The following is a 6639-nucleotide window of genomic DNA, read 5'->3' as shown; positions in this document are numbered from 1 at the left end:
TGACCAGCTTCCTTCTTAACTGACAGTGGCCTTACACACTTGTTAGATTCTTTGCCAAAACCCAGTTTGGCCATATGCTACTTGCCAAACAGAAGATTTAAAAATAAAATACTGCGGAAAAAATGCCAGCACTGAATGTTAAAAAAGCAGTGCTTTTGAACACAATCTAGGGTTTTGTTGTATTTTCCTGTACTGATTCCTGAGTTTTTCCCAAAATCAGCTTCAATGAAAATATAAAATTCCAAGGCTGACTTGCAATTAGATGACTGTAGAAGTTTTAAACGGAATCTCCCATGTTTGCCATCCGAGTACTTAGTTCTAATCACCTTTTAAATAACTGCCCAGCTGGTTGCTTGTTCAGATGCTCTCTCATGTACCATGATCAGGTTTTATTGCTGCCCCTCGCTGTCAGTAGTTGAAAAAGCTCCTCCTGACTCTTTGCTTTATTAAGACTTTGACTATATTTTAAATAAAATTAATTAAGCTTGACAAAATCCTATTAATGTCACGGTTTGCCAGGGTAAGCCGTGGGGATGTTGGAGAAAGGACCCAAACGCTGGACTTAGTGCAATGAACAGTGCATTTATTTACAGTGGGGTAAATGTACACCACACAATAAATGTCCAGTGTGCTCCCTCAACTCCCGTGTTGTGCCTTCTTCTAAGTGCTGGTATTCCGTGCTCTCTGCTCCCGTGCTTACGCACACCCCGTGCGTCCTGCTGTCCTGTGTTCCGCTCTCCTCCTGAGGAAAAAAACAATAGACGCAGTCGTTATGGCACCAACTTCAGCAGGCATACATTTAACAGCACTTGAAACACTGACATGGAGTCTAACTCAACGATCCTGCGCCGGAGAAAGCTCCATCAATCTGTTAAGTAGCTCCCCCGACGAGCCTGATCAGAAGCAGGTGTGTGAGAACCTAGGCGTGACCAGCAGCTGGCAGGGCCACACCCATCAGGTCTGCAGGTGGCTGTCCTTCATCCTCCAGCCACACCCGCAGACACACACACACATGTACACACACCAGCATGGAACACAAGAGCACAGTGCAGCAAACATACATCCAATACAATCATAATTAGGGATGGGTACCGGTATCCGGTGCCATCTGACATAAACGGTAGTAACCAGACCGAAAAGCAGCGCATATTTCGGTGCTTTATTTCGGTGCTTTTTTTCCTTGAGATGTGATACACTTCAGATTCTAGCCAATCATTTTACGTTTCCGAGGATAGTAGGCGGGCCCAGGTACGTACGTTCTTTTAGAGCAGAGCTACAGATTAAAAATGCCCAAGGCGAAGCGGTCAAAGTCTGGCTGTACTTCACAGCAAAAGATGCAAACTCAGCAGCCTGCAACAAGTGCTTTAAGGTGATACTGTGCAAAGGAGGTAACACCTTAAATCCGATGAAACACCTGGCGACACATAGCGTTTTTTTAAAAGCCGAGAAATACGCCGTGTTTGATAGCTTGCTGCAAGACCTCACACCGAGCACATCTACTGCGGGTGTGGTGCCTGTTATCGGACCCGGAGTTAGCAACATCCCCCAAGAACCTGAAGAGGAGAGTCCTGGCCCCTAGCCCTGCCAGTGTAGCAGAAATGATGAGGATGATGATGGCAGCAGCAGCCGTTCTTCTCTGCGTGAGTAGCTTAATGTTGTTCGTGTGTAATTTACGTTGAGTAGGCTAACCACATTATTACATTAATGCATGTAAGGTGAACTAGCAAACACCATCGTAGTTACATGCAGCTGTCTTCTTGTTTGATGGCAGATACTTCCCTGGCCAAAAAGGCTAAAATGACCAAAGAAAAAGTGGAAAACAGTTAAACATGAGAGGTTTTTGGACAAAGTTTGTGTTTTTTCCATTGTTTAAGCACTGCTTCCAGCCAAGAGTGATACCAAATATGCCCTATAGCTGCAGAAAAGGCTAACATTGTTATCTTTTTACAAAAAAACAGCTGAACATGAGAGGTTTTTGGACAAAGTTTGTGTTTTTTCCATTGTTTAAGCACTGCTTCCAGCCAAGAGTGATACCAAATATGCCCTATAGCTGCAGAAAAGGCTAACATTGTTATCTTTTTACAAAAAAACAGCTGAACATGAGAGGTTTTAGGACAAATTTTGTGTTCTCCATTCTTTAAGCACCAGTTTGAGCACCGTTTAAGCACCGGCACCCTTTCAAAAGTACCGGTTTGGTACTGGTATCGGATAAAACCTAAACGATACCCATCCCTAATCATAATAATAATAATAATAATAATAATAATAAAGGTCCACACTGCTCACGGACCCCGAGTCCCCAGAACTGGGTCCGTGACAATTAACTGTCAGTACAGCAACACCCCAAAAGATAAACTATAGTAAACTACCTTACACTACAACCTTTGCTTCACTTTCATCATTTTGATGCATCTCATTATTTTCTGTCATCTTTTAAAGATTATTTTTCCAAACCCATGTTATTAAGTACTTCACATGAGGTGTGGCTGATATAGCCTCAAAATTGTATCACAATATTTCAAGAAAATTACAATCATATTTCTGACGACATAGAAAAAAATACTGATCATTTTATCAGCAATTGCAGTTTGCAGAGAGTAGCATGTAACTACTGCAAAACCAAAATGAAGACATTTCCCATCCTTCTTTTCCATTGAGCTGCAGTCATTCTGTCACCACAGATTACATGATTTAGTCTATTGCCACAAGGTGCCAACAGCAGCACCACTGTGATGCAAAAGTAGTGGCACGGGATTATATACAGTGTATACACAGCATGAGTCAAATGTAAGCACAAAAGTAGCCTAGTTACCCAGATAGCAAGACGACATTGAATCTATGTTGATTTTTCATCCGAACCGTCGTATATGGTCGGGGTTGAAATGCCAATGTTGTAACAACGTTGAAATACTGTGGTAAACTGACGGTCTTACTATAGAGACGTTGTAACGATGTTGATTCACCGTTGTTTTTTTGTCATTGATATTTGATCTATTTATAGTCGACCAGGTGACAACAACAACGTCGAGAAAACGTCTATTTATAGTTGACGATCATTCGGCTCCGGTCACCATCAAAAACCATCGATTTGTAGTTGAGCATTAAATTGCATTGCAACTGATCGGGTATAAAGTACCAGAGAAAGTAGATTTATTGTTCATTTGTTATCAATGACTTGGTCTAGTTCACCAGCTTTAAAAAATCGTGTCTACGTGCAATTTATGTATAGTTGACCGGGAAATTAAAGCAGCGATCACTTGGACTATTCCGCAGCACCCCTCTCACATTGGTACACCCCCCCCCCCCCGGTATTCATTGTCTTCTACAGTAGAGCGGGACATTTAATTTACTCTCAGCGGAATTGACCGGAGAAGGCATCAGTTCATGCACTGCACTGGCCCGCACCACGATTAGTATAAGGTAAGAATGAATGATTTTTTTTTCCTACTCGTTATTTCCATGTTTGCATTTGAATAACAGTAAAAAAAAACTTGTTGTTGTACATTAACGAGTTTTTTAAATTGTGTCTACTTCTTACAATCTGGCAACAAATAAATTGCACTGCGAACAAAGTATATCAACAAAGAAAACATTTTCGTTTCATAATTTCTTCGTTATATTCCCTTACAAAGCTAGCTTTAACGCTTCGAGGTTTCCTTTGTTCTTGCCGTCGCCTCGGCGCTTGACCCAGACTTTCGCTCTGTAGTTGCTTAGTACTACAAAAAATTCTAAATCTGTGATATATGATTGATAAACGTAAAGTTAACTGTATAAACGTGTTCAATGACTTTGTTACTTTTGATGACTGGAGAGCACTCGCTTCAATTCGCACACGAAAACTTTAGACTCAGTTTGAAAGCTCACGCAGCATGCGTGACTGTACGTTGCACGCTCAACTAACTTTACGTTGCACGCGTACATGACTTTCCGTTTGTGCCTTGAATAATGAATAAGGCTACGTCCACACGTACCAGCGTATTTTTGAAACCGCTGATTTTTCTATGCGTTTGCACCTTTTGTCCACACGTAATGTATGTCTGGCCGTACATTGTGTTTGTATTTCCAGGCACATTTCACGAAGCAGAACGCAGTCTTCAGAGATATCCACGTGAACGCTGTGATACGTCTGACCTTCAGTCCGAAGAAGAAACCCAGACCAGTCTTAAAAGAAAGCACAAGTAAAACCTTTTTATTCACAAACATATCTTTGATTGTTAAGAATTTATGATCTTGTCTTTTATACATATCTGTGGTGCTTGCATACTGCAATATCGCCACATAATATAGTCCAAAAAGTGGAAGTTTGTAAACTTTTTAAACATGCAAAGCCGTGTACACTTGTGCACTTCAAAAATTCATTGTATACTGTACCTTCTTGCACGTCTCTGTTTCCTGTGTGTGTTGTTAGAAATCAAACTAACTTTAGGAAACAATATGCCAAAAGCATATTTACAATTACTTAAGACCGTTTTTAATTTATTTTCTTTAGACCAAATCCCCTGTACACATATACGGACTCAGAGGATGAGCAGCCTACAAAAAAACGGTTTCCCCAGGCCCCTCGAGTGAAAATACCAGGTAATAAAATACTGTCTAGTGTCTGTGTACATATCTGTGTCTGACACAAGGAAACTTTTTTGACAAGTTGTCTGTATTCTTAAATACTTAAAAAATTATCTTTTTCTAAACAGCCCTCATCACTCCGCAGTCTGCCCCCCAGCCCACTGATAGCAACCATCATAATGCCCCACCCAGCTTCCGGCACAAACCGACACAGCTTTGCGATCTCGCCAGCATGCAGAGTCTGATGTCTTCCCTATAGATGGTATGCTTTTAAAAAAGCTTTAAAGCTGCATCACAATGTCATTGTACTCTTATCTAAAAAGAAAACCCAATTTATACTCCTGAATGTCATCTTGTTGTGATTTTTTTTTCTCTGTAGATTCCAGAGACTCTGTGAAGCCACTATTACAAGGCAAGTTTGAAAATCTTGGAATTTCACAGTTTACATGGTATAACAAATATATGTGACAGGCAAAAACTAGTAAACACTTTTAGCAGTTACAAGAACTAACAAATGAATATCCAACAAAAGGAAATAGAAATACATTGCACTGCCAATACTTTGGTTTATTCTTTGTATGACTTGAAAATCAGGCTTTAGGGAAAACTAAATGACATGTTTCTATTATCAATTACATGAAGTAAACACACAAGCACTTGCATACACATTTAAGACATGAGACTCGCTAATTCCATCTCATAAAATGTGTCTATAGGTGAGACGCTTTGCGTTGATTGGTGCTGCTGGACCACACTGGAGGTGCGAGTCCGCCGTGTAATGGTTTATGCCATTACAAAGGAGCTGGCCTCTGTACTCAACTGGGCAGGGAAAAAAAAACAAGGACCAGACAAAGCAAAAAAGGGCATTTAAAGAGACAGCGCTGTGCAGATGCATATTTGGTAAGTTTTAACATTTATTGTAGTTTTATGAGCCTAAAGTGAACAATAAAGGGATCAATTGATGTGCTGGGTGCGTTTCACATTTCCTATGTCTGTTTTTTGCTATATTACTTTGTCTTTCTTAATAACAAGACTTTCATGTCCGGTTAATCTGGAGATGGAGTCTTTGGTCTTCGGCTTGTTTTGTCCTCGGGTTGTACACTTTGTACAGCCCGAGGACCCCATGTTTTCTTTTTTTTTTTAAAGGATACACGGCACACCATGCTAAGACATCACATTTTCAGCTTATAGCTCTTTGGGAATCAAATGCGGCAGTTTGCTGATTTCTGCCTGGTGACTTTCATGTTTATCAGCCTAGGAGTTTACATACCTGCTGAAGACAATTAACAAGAGCTTATTCATGTGCTCTAATTCCCTTTTTTTGTGTGTGTGTCTATTTTTTGTCCTAGATGGCCTGGCGCAGCAGGTAGGGGCGAACTCTATGTCTGAGTTGGTCTTTGCTCAAGCAGTCCAGAAATGGCTCAGATATGCTCCAGGTCGTACGGGTGGCACGCAGGACGCACATCATCCATCCCCATCCCGGAGTAAATAATAAAAAGTGACGTGAAACATAGAAATGTAAATAGGAAACTTTGTCTTTTAATAAAGTATTTTGCAAATGATACATGTCTATTGACCTTTTTTGGTTTTTTGGTTTTTTTCAATAAAAAGCAACTGTGCGAAAGAGGTGGAAAATCAATACCATATCTCAACAGTGTTTCAATGTCAACAGTGTTAGAAAATATAACGTCGAATCAATGTCAGGTTTCAACATTGATTCAACATCAAAACCTGACGTTGTTTCAACGTTAAAAATGGGTGCAAGAGTGACGTTGGGTCAACGTCACACTTCAACGTTGCTTCAATGACGTCGCCTGATATTGACTCAACATTGTTTCAATGTTTCCTTGCTATCTGGGTAGTTTTTCCCTTGTAAACGTTAAGTAAAATAACACTGCCTAACACTTTAATTTAACAGTAACTGAACAACTTTAACCTTGTAAGTCTTCAGGAGCCTGAAAAATTTCCCCTTCCTTGCAACCAGCTGCTTCAATGTTTCCATCTTATAACCAGTGATTTCCTTCCACTGTTTTCTCTTCCTGTCATACGAAGCATAACTAACGAGTGTGCAAATGA

The 6639-nt window shown here is 40.4% G+C and overlaps 1 long non-coding RNA gene across 1 annotated transcript; it reads left to right on the top strand.

Annotated features, from left to right (window-relative positions):
• Positions 1-4759: 4759 nt before the first annotated feature.
• On the top strand, positions 4760-6416 carry LOC135932964 (uncharacterized). The gene is made up of 4 exons (XR_010573667.1): positions 4760-4825; positions 4943-4975; positions 5280-5463; positions 5913-6416. It is a non-coding gene; the product is annotated as an uncharacterized LOC135932964 (long non-coding RNA).
• Positions 6417-6639: the final 223 nt, after the last annotated feature.

The sequence above is a fragment of the Pelmatolapia mariae genome, linkage group LG5, assembly GCF_036321145.2.
Source record: "Pelmatolapia mariae isolate MD_Pm_ZW linkage group LG5, Pm_UMD_F_2, whole genome shotgun sequence".
Lineage (NCBI taxonomy): Eukaryota > Metazoa > Chordata > Actinopteri > Cichliformes > Cichlidae > Pelmatolapia > Pelmatolapia mariae.
This window is presented reverse-complemented; position numbering and strand designations above follow the sequence as displayed.